The 14513-nt window shown below is 35.3% G+C and overlaps 1 protein-coding gene across 1 annotated transcript in view; it reads left to right on the forward strand.

Annotated features, from left to right (window-relative positions):
- The first annotated feature begins 8646 nt into the window (after window positions 1–8646).
- Window positions 8647–14513, forward strand: part of LOC126811236 (uncharacterized) — a 56867-nt gene continuing 51000 nt past the window's right edge. The window contains exons 1-3 of the mRNA XM_056098527.1: window positions 8647–9447; window positions 11062–12276; window positions 13077–13206. The gene's annotated coding sequence lies outside the window, so the exon portion shown is untranslated. The remainder of the gene's footprint in view (window positions 9448–11061; window positions 12277–13076; window positions 13207–14513) is intronic.

Raw genomic sequence — 14513 nt, forward strand, 5'->3', positions numbered from 1 at the left:
AAAAAAAGAAAAGTGCATACCATACATCTCCACGTACAATCCTCGAAACCCGAATTTGACCAATGTACTCCGAGATAACTTTGCTCTACTGAGACATAGTGAACGAATGAACAAAATCCTTAGTGAAACAAAGTTCATTCCTTCAAAGCGCCAACCACCAAGCCTAAAAAAGATGCTAACAAGAGCAAAATATGATAGTCTCGAAACAGAGTACGCGGTAACAAAATGTGGACGAGGAAACTGTGGAACGTGCGATTACTTGATTGAAGGCAATTCTTTTAACTTTAATAATTTTTCATTTAAAATAAATAGTAGTATGACATGCTCTGTCACATATGTAGTATATGTAATTACATGCCTTGGGTGTAATGAATTATACATTGGATCCACAAATGAATTACGGAAGCGTGTGACAGTACATAAACAGCATATAAAAGAGGAAATATACCGCAAAATCCTATTAAGTGGGCATATCGCGGAGTGTGCTAAAAATAAATCGCCACATTTTCCCCTTTTATAGACTGTCTGATAATAATATCACAAAATTAAGAGTTAAAGAAGAGTATTTTATAAACAAATTCAAACCCAAACTTAACCAGTGATATTATTTCGTTTTAATTTTTATGAAAAATTATTGTAATTATCTCTCCATAATGACGTAACGCCATTATCTATTATTGCCTTGAAAACCTAACGGCGAAACATGTAGGCAGTTAAATAAAATTTCTTTAATGGTATTTTCTACTTAATCTTTTAGAATGTATGATATCCTTTTACGGTAAGCACCCTTTTAATTTAGATATTATATAAAATAAATAGTAGTATGACATGCTCTGTCACATATGTAGTATATGTAATTACATGCCTTGGGTGTAATGAATTATACATTGGATCCACAAATGAATTACGGAAGCGTGTGACAGTACATAAACAGCATATAAAAGAGGAAATATACCGCAAAATCCCATTAAGTGGGCATATCGCGGAGTGTGCTAAAAATAAATCGCCACATTTTCATATTTTCCCCTTTTATAGACTGTCTGATAATAATATCACAAAATTAAGAGTTAAAGAAGAGTATTTTATAAACAAATTCAAACCCAAACTTAACCAGTGATATTATTTCGTTTTAATTTTTATGAAAAATTATTGTAATTATCTCTCCATAATGACGTAACGCCATTATCTATTATTGCCTTGAAAACCTAACGGCGAAACATGTAGGCAGTTAAATAAAATTTCTTTAATGGTATTTTCTACTTAATCTTTTAGAATGTATGATATCCTTTTACGGTAAGCACCCTTTTAATTTAGATATATATATATATATATATATATATATATATATATATATATATTCCAATGAAAAACATCTATCCGGACAAGGAAATAAAAGACACATAAATCCAGATAATCATGTGTAGGCCTATTCTTAGCTTTCGAGTCCGCCGGACTCTTCAACAGAGACACGAAAAAACAAGTGTGGCTATTGTTGTATTTTTGCTGATGACCGTAAAACATTCGGTATCTATTGAACGGGGCCCGTTCAGTAACCGGGACTATAACAGACCAAACCTAGCCCAGCTCTACAACATAGTTCCCGTATTACTACGCTGGGCTATATATAGATTGACCGCCTGCTGGGCGGCCTTCTTTTATTCAGATTACAGACACAGTATCTTACAGCTAAATCACAGTTAATTAAAGGTAATTGGATTATTTCTAATTACGGACATTACTCGGCAGTCAAGTTGACTGGAAATTCTATATTTGGTAGTACGGAAAAACATTTAAATTAATTGTGACATTTATTTAAATTATTCGTCCAAAATAGAAAGGGAGGGGGAATTAGGATATTCGAAATAAAAATTAATAATTCCTTTATCTAATTGTTTTTGGCAATCTAAGTGTGAAGGGATGTATTTGTGAGCGTGTGTTCGCATTTCCAGATACAATTCATTAGCACATTGTTGATAAATTTACACAGTAGCAGTCCACGTGCGTTGTGGGGGCCTAACACTTTGACTGCACGTGCTACCTGCACGCTGTCTTCAGAGCAGTCGTCTATCGGGTTATACAAGTGTGAAGCAAACGTGGCTAATTAATTATTGCATTTATTCTCGGGTGAATAAATTCTGTATTGCATAGAGAATATTTTGAAAGATTTATCACTTAGTATCGAGGTTTAACGGGACATTATGGCTTGTAAGGTGAACGTCAACAGGTGTACCCGTGATGAATTACTAAATCTGGTGGTATGTTAACAAGATGGCCGCAAGCATACAGAGCATTGAAGCATCACGCTAATAATTTCCAGTTATAGCAGTAGAAGACGAATCCCAACTAGTATATAACTAGTATATAAGTGACGGTCTCTTTGGTGGTTGGACTAATGACAAACTACATAAATTAAATTGTAGCAAATAAAACTAGAAATTCGATGCTACAAAAAGTAAACAACGATAGTCACGGTGAGACAGGTTATCAACACACCTTGACCTAATTACTGATTGAAGTCAGTGTATCCATGTAGTACAACATACCTGATCAGGTGAAGTATTCTTTGTTTACCTCGCACTCGTGTACATATATTGTTCATTATGGCGACAGTCAATAACAGTGGAAATGCAGAATCCAGTTTACAAAATACAGGCGAACAAATTAGACTCACTAATGACATTTTAAATGAACAAAACTTTGAGCCATTCAATAATCCTCCGCATATCAATCATAACCAAATTCAAGTTGCAGGACCCACTTCGGACTTAATTTCTGATATCTACAGTAGGTTTGCCAAGCTTGATTCCCTGGATTTCATCAATAGTAAAATAAGTGAATTAGATCGTCGTTTTACAAATTTTGAACATGGTTTATATGAAGTTAGAAACGAGGTAGCCTTGTGTAAACATCAAATGGGAAACATCACAAATCTCACTGAAAACATTGGACGAACAATTCAAAAATTGGAAGAGGAAAATGAGTCTTCGAAGAGTAAGTTGTCCTACACCAATATTGAAATTATGAAGAATAACTTATTATTTTTCAATATTGATGAAACAAGGCGTTATAACAGTGGTCACTTGCTACGTGAGGACACTGAGGCTGTATTACGTAAATTTATGCATGATAAATTTAACATTGCAGCAAAACAGATTGACCTAATACAATTCGAGCAAGTATTTCGTTCCGGTCCCCTAAGAATACATAATCGTAAAATCGTAGCCAAATTCATGTCGTTTAAAGACCGCGATATTATCATGAGCAAAGCACACCTATTGAAAGGGTCCGATAATTTCATTACTGATCACCTTCCTAAGGCTGTATTAGATAAACCTAAGCAGCTTATGCCGGCATTCAAGAACGCTAAGAGTTCTGGACAGAGAGTAAAGTTCGTGAAAGATAAACTTTTTATTAATGGTATTGAATCTAACCAGATTAGTGAATAGGGGTGTGACGGGGGAAAGCAATTAAGAATATGTGCATGGAATATTCAGAGAAACTTTAATAACAAAATAAGCGAGACCTCCTTTCGGTATCATTTCGATAACTGTGATTTCGTTTTTTTAAGTGAATGCTATCTTACAAATGCTAGTTTTGAATCATTCGGCTATGAGCATTATAGTGTTAAGAGATCGAAATGTAAGGGAGGGGACCTCATATGTTTATATAAATCGTGGTTAAAGAAATTTATATCATTTCTAAATGTTACGCATGACAGTATTATCTGGATCAAGTTTGACAAAAGCTTATTCTATGATAGAAATGCCAATCTTTTCCTAGGATGCGCGTATATACCCCCCGAAAACAGTGTTTACTACAAGACATATGGTGTAGACCTATTTCAGTGCTTGGAAAATCAGTTAGCTTGTTACTCCGTAAGGGGTCCGTGTATAATTATCGGTGACTTAAACAGTCGTACTTCTACAGAACCTGATAATGTACATTTTGATAAACTATCAAATGACTTACAAAATAAACTTGATCCTTTTATAACATATGAGTCTGACACGTATGAGAATCAACGACAATCCGAGGACAATTTTGTTAATAAAAACGGACGACAAATCAATCTTTGTAAGGCTAGCGGTTTGCGTATTCTTAATGGAAAGTGCCAAGGTGACCCAATAGGCAAATTAACATTTCAAAGTACCTTAGGATCCAGTGTTATTGACTATGTGCTATGCAATAAGAATACCCGTCCTGTTATTAGCGATTTTCGAGTAGGAATTTTGAATGAGTATTCTGACCATGCTCCAATTTATTTAGATCTCCGGTGCATTGCTAGACCCGAAAAGTGTCAGTGTTTACAAAAAGACATATTCTGTAAGAAAACTGATTATAAGGTGGCCAGAGGATGGGGTGAATCTTACTTCAGATGAAATTTCATCTACGTTAGAAATTTTAAGTGAGTCTTTGAATCATATTGACCATTCAAAATCTTCAATTGATAACTTTGTCCATATTCTTACTGGCTCACTTAAATCGATTTTCGACAGCCATTGTACTGTAACACGAAGGCACCGTCTATGTCAATGTGACTGTCATATACAACTTAGATCAACTAATCAACCGAATCAACTGTGGTTTGACAACCACTGTTCTGAACTATATACAAAATATAAAAAGGCCCTTAATGTATTTAATAATTGTAGATCAAAGCCAAATAGACAAGAACTGTCGAATACAAAACTCGAATATAAATCTTACATGACAAAGGTGAAACGACGATACCTTTTAAAAGAAGGATCAGATATCTGTGAGCTAAGAAAATCTAATCCAAAAGAATTCTATAGAAAATTTCGGAAACCAAAACAAAATGCTGTCGGACTTTTGAATGTCGATGATTTCTATAACCATTTTAGCAAATTAGCAAACCACCCAGGTCAGTTTCCAGATGGTAATGAAAGACACATAGAATGCTTGTACACGGAACTCGATGACGAATTTACTCTACAGGAAATCACAGACGCAATGAAGTCCTTAAAGACCGACAAATCCGCTGGAGAGGATACCCTACTGAATGAATATTTCCTGAACTTAAAAGATGCCATCGCACCTATCTTACAGAAGTTATTTAACTGCATCCTAGGCTCGGGTTACTTCCCTTCATCCTGGTCAAAGGGAATAATAATCCCCCTTTTCAAGAAAAATGATCGCAACGACGTCAATAATTATCGAGGGATAACCCTCCTCAGTCATCTGTCAAAATTATTTACGTCAATCGTCAATAACCGTTTGCTAACCTGGAGTAGAGAAAATAATGTAACAGATGCCCAGTTTGGTTTTAAACCTGGATTTGGAACAAGAGATGCAATCTTCGCCCTTAACACACTTATCTATAAATCCTTAGTCGCGAAAACGGCTCTACTGTGGATTTGTTGACTACCGTCGAGCCTTCGATAGTATAACCTATCACAATCTCTGGAATAAATTAGTGAAATCAGGTCTTTGAGGAAAATTATTGGAGGTTATCAAATCTATGTACAGTGATGTTTCGTCATGTGTCAGGTTGCATAACTGTACGAGTGAATCATTTCCAGTTAAAGTAGGTTTAATGCAGGGCGAAGCTCTGTCTCCAATGTTATTTGCACTGTTTGTCAATGATTTGGAAAACTATTTAATTAATTCAAATTCCCAGAGCGTTGATTTAAAATTGTTAAATTTATTTCTAATACTTTATGCAGATGACACGGTTCTTATATCTGAATCCGCTGAGGATTTACAATGTATGTTGGACACCCTGTATAATTATTGTTCGGACTGTGATCTCCTGGTAAATACAGATAAAACCAAAGTATTAGTTTTCAGGAACTGTAAACATTTGTTTGAGTATGAATCCTGGACTTATGGTGGTCAGGCTGTTGAGACTGTTGATTCATTCACTTATCTTGGCTTATGTTTTAACTATAACGGGAAATTTGCAAAGACTCGAAATATTCTAGCAAATCAAGGTCGTAAGGCGTATTTTGCTCTCTGTAAGAATCCATGCTATAAGTTACAGAATATCCAAAATAAGTTAATCTCTCTTTGATTGCTATGTGACACCAATTCTTTGTTACTCCTCCGAAACATGGGGATTTCACAAAGCACCTGAGATAGAAAAGGTTCATCTAAAGTTTCTAAAAAATATAGTCGGTACACAGAGATCATCTTCTAACTGTATGTTGTACCATGAACTAGGAAGGCTCGACCTTTTTACAAAACGGAAGATATCAATCCTCAAGTATTGGTTACATATTTTGAATAGTGAAAACTGTATTTTGCAGAACTGTTTACAAACTTTGTTAGATTTCCATAATGATAGTAAAAAAACGCGATAGTCAGAACTGGTTAAGTTGTATTTATGAGTTAAATGTATTGGGTGTAGGTTACAATTTTACAGACTACCACCAGTATAATGAAAAATATTTACTTGCTATTATTAATAGAAATCTAACTGATAATTATATACAACAGCTGCAATCGACAATTAATGTAAGTAGGAAATGTGAACTGTACCGTAACATTGTTTCAACGTTTGGTTTACAATATTATCTAAGGAAACCTTTGTCAAATGCAAATAAACAAGTATTATTTAAATTTCGCACGTCTTCTCACCTTCTAAATATCGAGAGTGGACGATACTGTAAAATACCAGTAGATGAACGTATATGTCTAGTTTGTGATAGTCACGACATTGAAGATGAATTCCATTTTGTCCTGAGGTGTCCTGTTTATAAATCGATAAGAGAACAATATCTTAAACGGTATTATTTTGTAAGACCTTCGGTTTTTAAACTCACACAGTTGTTCGCATCAAACAATGTAAAGGTATTGAATAATCTAAGAAAATTTTTAAAACAGGCTATGTGTTTAAGAGAAAGTTTAATTACGGTTCGGTAGTTGATTATTTAATTATTGTTGTTTTCAACGACTTTGTATAATTGTGCCATCAATGTAATGTCCATTTTTGTATCTATATGCCGTAAGGCATTTGATCTTGAATAAAACAATATATATATAGATAAAATGTTGGGGACCCGCGAGGCCTGTGGGAAGCTCGATAAGGAAGAATTGATGCAAATTCCAGAGGTTATGGATTTGTCAGCATCCTTATTTTGTTTCGACTTTTCTGAGGACGCGACACCGCCACTCTCCGGTGCAACTAGAAATACCTATATGAATAGGAGTAATGTGCAATAAGACCAAAGACAACGTCGCTTTTCTTTGGCGCCTAAATCGCGGACGGTTCCCCTGCGTATATCACCACCCCGGGGGTGATCAAAAGTTCCAGGATACCGGCTTGACCGGTGTCGATACAAGAATCGACTCAATCGATTCCGCGACAGTCGAGGAAACGTGCGAATTATTGACGTCTATCCGTAGGGTACACTCAGATTCAATGTATAAACTTGATTTAAAGGTTCAAGGCCAACAAATGTCTCCTATTCTAGATACGGGTAGTCAAGTGACGATACTCTCGGTTCGCCGATATGATAGGCGAAAGACCGAAGACATTTATCGTTCATGTTCGTTGCAACAACCTCTGTGGGAGATTTTAATTTTTTAAATTACATGTCTCTTTGTACTAATTTAAAAAAAAACAGATCTCCACACATTCAGCATGTGCCAGTATTTATTAATTACTTTTTAAAAATGGAATTCTTTTTAACCTAATCACCTAAAAAATAAACATTACACGCGTAGGAATACGCACTATGATCAATGCCGAGTGCCATTTTGGCCAATCAAAATAAAGAAAACTTCTAGCCCCTATCCTTCAATCATGGCGTATTTACTCAACAAGGACACATTTTTCTGGCATTCTGACCAGAACAATGAAGTGCCTTATTCATTAGAATGCAACACAGCCTTGCAAGTTACTGGTTTTTAACGACAACACCTGGAGGCATTGTGTGGAATATTCAAAACAGTGGCAGACTTTGGATGGAGAAGAAACAATTAAAAAACATTGCAATCACGTATCGAGATGTGTTCGAACTCGAAGGTATGTTTGTATGTTATTATTAGTTATTTTATTATTAATATTTTCTTAGTCTTAGTATTTACGTTGGTTGTTGTTAGAAATATATAAAGTACTTGTTCACAATAAATGGTTTCACGTAAAACAGTGGTGGGCAAACTTTCAAGTTTTAAAACAAAACCGAAGCCTAAACTGGTGAAGGGCAAAACATTTTTATGAAACATAACTAACAAATTACATTAGTCATTAATTACAATGTCAAGGGTTATGAAATATCATTTTCAATAAAGTAATAATATGTAACAGGCATTGCCTGAGTAGAGCGAAGCTGATTATTGTCAAATATAAAACCTTCATAATTAATTTTCTCAAGTGATACAAAAAATGTTAAATAATTTTGTTTTTCAAAAGTGATTTTTATTTAGATCTAAATTTTATACATTAATTTTGTTTTTAAAAAAAGAACAAAGAGGTGTGAGAATTATTTTCATTGACGTAAAAAATATATGACGTCATTGATTAGACGCGTCATAGAAATAGTTCTATGAGGCGCGTAATCTCACTTGGGTGAGATTTGATGTGTAGAATTATTTTTGTTAGTTACGTGATCTCGCTTGAGCGAGATTTGGTAAGTAGACATGCGCATTGCCTGTTTTGCCCAGTGTATCCGGTTCCTGTCTGAATTTTGTTTTAATCGCACAATACTGGATCTTCAATGAGTCGTGTTCTATTTTTCACTCGGCAACCCGGCATATCTCTGCAGATTTCACTCGGCCAACTTCGGTTATTCCTCTACACCAAACCATGTTTCCAAACAGAGTTATCTTTCCGTGACCCGCAAATTATATTTTTAACAATGAGTTGAATTCTATTTTTCACTCGGCAAACTTCGACAGATTCCGGAAAACCTCGGCAGAGCTATATATATAGAAACTATAATATAGCCAAAGAAATATATACTGACAGTATATATTTCAATGATATAACTCTACGACTTGATCCTTGATACATTTTCCAAACTGAGTTATCTTCTCGAGACAATAGGCCTATTGTATGATTTCCCTACCGATCGCCGCCATTTGGAACTACGACACTGCCGTCACTTGACGTGGTCTGAGTGATAAGCAGTACAGCGAAGTTAAGAATTCGGTGAACAACCTGCTCCGCCACAGGTTGTCATTTTTATATCAAGTGCTTTTTTGGAATTCCAGTCGGAAGACGAGCTATAGGGCATTGCACTTCGATCGTTGGGGAGTTCACCTTAATGCTGCAGGCAATCGTCTTTTTGCCAATTCGATTCGTGCAGCATTTATGATGGCTCTTTCCCTATTCAACGAGTGAACTGTTCACTTGTTATTATTAATTCTATCGTTGTCCATTTTCTTGGTGGGAGCATTATGGTTTAGTAATGCACCACAATGCACTACCGGTAGCCTTCAAATCTTAAAGTTAAACCTTAGTAAAGTGACTCAGGTGTTTGACATGTAAGTTTACATTTTTTTTTTTAATGAATATTATAACTTGACCTTGTAAACAAATAAAGATATCATGTGATCTTTTCTGTATTAAATTTATATGCATTATTTAAATTTGTAAAATAAAGAAGCCAGTTAAATTTCAATAATTTATATTAAACATACATTATGCAAGAGCAAAATCTGCCTATTGTATTCGTAGGTCTTTCTTTTAAACTTTAGGCCTTAAATGTTATAAAAACTATTAATTACTAAATTAGACATTAATTAACTTATCCAGACCATAATCTATTAATCAGCTCTCATGCAATGTCAAGGATAGCTTCTCTCTGTTCTACTGCGATGTCCATTTTCGTTCAAATTACTTTTTAACTACACTTTTTTTGTAAGTTAGGATGTGACTAGGCTAATGAAGATGGATGTTAGAATGGTTTTAAGTCATTTCAATACTTGTTTGGAAAATAAAATGTAGAAATGATTTAATTATTGTACTCATAGAAGTCAGAAATGTAAGGTAGAATTTGAGCAAAGTTATGACTTACATTGAAATTTCCCTGATTGCAGGTGATATTGACATTCGGGTTTGCGTTATACACACTCACATGTATGGAAAGGATATCTTGACATAATTACTTGCATTACATGTATTTAAAATGATTTTGAAGCTTTTCCAGTGACGTTTATTTATTAAGTAATCACATGAGAACATTTAGAGTTGATTAAGCATTGACACTTTGGATAATTCTGGAATGGATTGATCAATTAAAAATAAGTTGAAGAGGTAGTAGTAAAAAGGATATACATTAACAATTTAAAGTCCCACTGTCAATATTTGAAAACAAAAATCTACATTCAAATCTTATCTGGAACAGTTCATTGTGTTACAAGCCATTTGTTCTTAATAGATAGCCGAATTTCTTTTAAATGTTGTAATACTACTAGGGTGATTTGATGATATTCATCGTTAGTTGGCAATTCGGTGTGCATGAAAGTATTCTAAAATTGCTTCGAAAGATCACTTCATTATTTTAACTCTGGCTGACATATTTTATAGTTTTGAAATAAGCCTAAAAAGTCTGTACTTTATAAAACTTTATGAACTGGATTTTTGCTGTTTTGTAGTATACCTATCACGGTCAGCATGGGCAGATATGGAAATCTTGGCAAAAACAAAATAAGTTAATTAATGTCTAATTAATAATTTAGATAAGATTTCAGGCCTAAAGAAAGACCTGAAATTGACAGGTTTAGCTCTTGCATAATGCATGTTTAATATTTTTCACAATAATCTCATTAAAAACACAGATTCTGCTTTATTTTTATTTTTATTCAAGCATGTATTACGTATAAAATTCTTTTATTTGCCCACCTACATAAGACCAGTGGGGCGAGTTTGGGTGGTCGAAGCGTTAATGCGTCATTATCCGCTTGTACGTGACAAGGAGTAGGGTCGTCTGTTCAAATAAGTGCGTTTTCTCCATGTCCTCAGGGTTTCCTTCCACTGCTAAAGACCCCTAATGAAATAAAATGAACTATATGTTAGTCCCGAAATGACCTAGCATCGAGTGAACAATAAAGCCCATTTTCCTCTTTCCCATTAAATCCTATTTTATTTCATTTTAGTTGTTTGAGAATTCTCTGAGTTGTAAAGTTGGAATTAGACCAGATTTTTTGATCGATGGCATGGTACAAGGAAAGAACGGATCCTTTTTCACTGGCCGACTTAATCTGGGTGGTGTGTTCCTAGCCAGAGCTATCGGCATCAACAAGAAAGAAATCAAACTGTCATGTTTCAAGAAGGCGGTGGAACTTTATCGTACCCTTCCTGTCACTGAAATTTTGAACCAGGATGATATGACCCCAAAAGTTATCAAGGAGAAACTGGAGAATTTTAACTCGACCGTTGCTAAGATGGAGAAAGAAACAATTGCAGAGTTACCCCCACCATCTATTTTGAAACAGATCCAAGATATTCTAACCAATCCTAAATATGCTTCAACCAATTCAATCAGCAAAATGGAGTTGGCGGCCCCTGTGGCTAAATGTCGAGTCCGTTGTCGATATGATGTAGAGAGTTGTAAAGCTGAATCAGGGAAAGTTTATCATAAGGGCATGTACTTTATTGACAACATACTACAAGGTGCAGGTGTTTCAGTTTCCAAAAAAACTGCTAAGTCATTGTGTTATAATATGGTGGTTGAACGACTGACCACCATGAATGTTGAACATGGTAACATCTTAGATGGTGTCGAACAGTCTGTCATAACAGAAGCAGAAGCACAGGTTCAGAGCACTTTGGTAAAGGCAGCACCAAATCCTAGGGCATTTGATCTCCGTGAAAAGTTTGTCAAAATGAACGAACTTAGCAGTGCCACGCATCCTGCATCCATCATTACTGTCTTGGGTGGAATTTTCAACGATGTAAAATTGACGCCCATTTGTCTGTACCGTCGTAGCATGAACACAGAAATAGAACCGAACAGATGCCCAAGCAGACGCTTACTCTAAAGCCCGAGAGGTTTTGACGAACTGTGACCCCGAGTTCATCCCCCCCCAACACAGTAAACTTCAACCACACGACCAAGCAGCAACAGATGTTATCGACTTTCGTGTCAAGGGCAACTGCATTTTGGAAGATAACTGTTCGAATCTTCATCGCTTACAATGGACCCGAAAACCTATATCAACACTACCAGCCAAGGATATCGTTGTCTTTGAGGACGTCAGTTGGATAGTAGATCGTAAAGTTCAAGGTTTCTATATTTTACAACATTCATGTTTTGTCAACAATATGTTGTTGGAATGGGAGTTTTTTGACAATGATGATCGTGTATTCAGGTAAGTTGCCTTAAGGCCTAGTCTGGTCTCCCGGCCATAATCTTAAGGCCTAGTCTTGTGTCTTCCGGTCTCAACTGTAAGGCTTAGTCTTGTATCTTCTGGCCTCAACTGTAAGGCCTAGTCTTGTGTCTCTTAAGACCTAGTCTTGAATCTCTTAAGACCTACTGTAGTCTTGCGTCTTCCGGCCTTAGGCTTAACTGTAAGACCTAGGCTGTGTTTCCTGGCCTTAGCCTTCAAGCCAGAATTTCATATTTTCTATGAAAGTCAAAACATAATTATTTCTATGTCTTTTGCTCAATAGGTTATCAACTCACTATTATACGACTATGGGCATTATTTCCCACCCTTAAAAATCATTGACACAGGAAATAATAACACAATTACCTCCCTTGTTTTCCTATTGCCTCCATGCATTAGCTATCTTCAAATGTTGGAATTCGAAAATGATAATTTTGCCAATTTCGCAGCTGGCAATAGTGAATTATAGGATTAATAGGATTATTATTTAACAAGGTAGGACTGTGTATGGATACCATCTATTTTAAGGCTTTATTTTAATAAATTTTAAAAATATAACTTAACAAATATGAAATTGTAGCTTTAAGATCTAGTCTTGTCCCATTGATCAAAATTTTGAAATGTTCAGTTTGCTTGTTACTCTTCTTTTGTTTTTAGGGGTGGTTGAGTGGTCCAAGCTCATAAGGTCTTTCATTGAGTCAAACCTCCTGGGTGTCAGTCCAAAAATGTTGGTTTGTTTTGTGTGAGTGTTAATCCCCATTTCTCTCTTTTTTTACTTTAAGATGTCAGATGAAGATACAAAAGGAAGATGTTGGAACCGAACCTGCAGTGTCTCTTAGTAAGATAGGCTCTAGAAATTTTGCAGCAGCTGATATCTTGTTTAAGCTCTAAGAAACACAACCAGTCATAGAGGTAAGTTATTCTATTGAATACTTGAATTAGCTTTAGGGCTATGGATTCCTGAGCTAAATAGGGCCTACATTATATAAAGATAGGTTGCCAGGCAACTAAACATACGCCCACAGCAGCTAAATCGTCCGAGCGGTCGACAAGAGTTGTTCTTTTGTAGGTAATTAGGGGGCATTTAATAGACAACTTCATATAATTTTCGTCGTTTGAGGGTTAACAAGGTTCTAAAAACTAAAACAAGGGCTGTAACTCAGGAAGTAATCTACAGAAATTATTGAAATTCGACAGACTTTTTCGTTTTACTAATTCAAATAATACATATCAATTTCATACAGATCGGATGATAACTTTTGTCGTTCGAACATTCACAAGATTCAACAAAGTAGAACAAGGGCCATAACTCTAGAAGTAATTGACAGAAATTGCTGAAATTCAATAGGCTTCTTCATTTCACTAATTTAAATGATGCATATGAATTTCATACAGATTGGGTGATAACTTTTGTCGTTCAAGCGTTCACAAGATTCAACAATGTGAAACAAGGGCCATAACTCTAGATGTAATTAACGGAAATTTGCTGAAACTCAATAGGCTTGTTCGTTTTACTAATTTAAACGATACCTTTAAATTTCATACAGATCGGATAATAACTTTTGTCGTCAAAGCAACCACAAGGTACAACAAAGTGAAACAAGGGCCATAACTCATGGCGTAATTAAAGGAAATTGCTGAACTTCAATAGGATTCTTCGTTTCACTAATTTAAATCATGCATATCAATTTCAAACAGATCGGATGATAACTGTTGTCATTAGAGCGTTCACAAGATTCAACAAAGTGAAACAATGGCCATAACTCTAGATGATTAACGGAAATGGCTGAAATTCAATAGGCTTCTTTGTTTTACTAATTTAAATGATGCATTTAAATTTCATACAGATCGGTTGATAACTTTTGTCGTTTGAGCGTTTACAATGTACAAGGTTCAATAACATGAAACAAGGGCCATAACTCAGAAAGATCGGATGATAACTGTTGGAGTTAGAGCGTTCACAAGGTTCAATAAAGTGAAACAAGAGCCATAACTCTAGACGTAAAAAAACGGAAATCGCTGAAATTCAATAGGCTTCTTCGTTTCACTAATTTAAATAATGCATGTAAATTTCAGAAAGATCGGATGATAACTTTTGGAGTTAGAGCGTTCACAAGGTTCAATAAAGTGAAACAAGGGCCATAACTCTAGACGTAATAAACAGAAGTTGTTGAAATTCAATAGGCTTCTTCGTTTCACTAACATAAATATTGCATATA

The sequence above is a fragment of the Patella vulgata genome, chromosome 2 (genome assembly GCF_932274485.2).
Source record: "Patella vulgata chromosome 2, xgPatVulg1.2, whole genome shotgun sequence".
Lineage (NCBI taxonomy): Eukaryota > Metazoa > Mollusca > Gastropoda > Patellidae > Patella > Patella vulgata.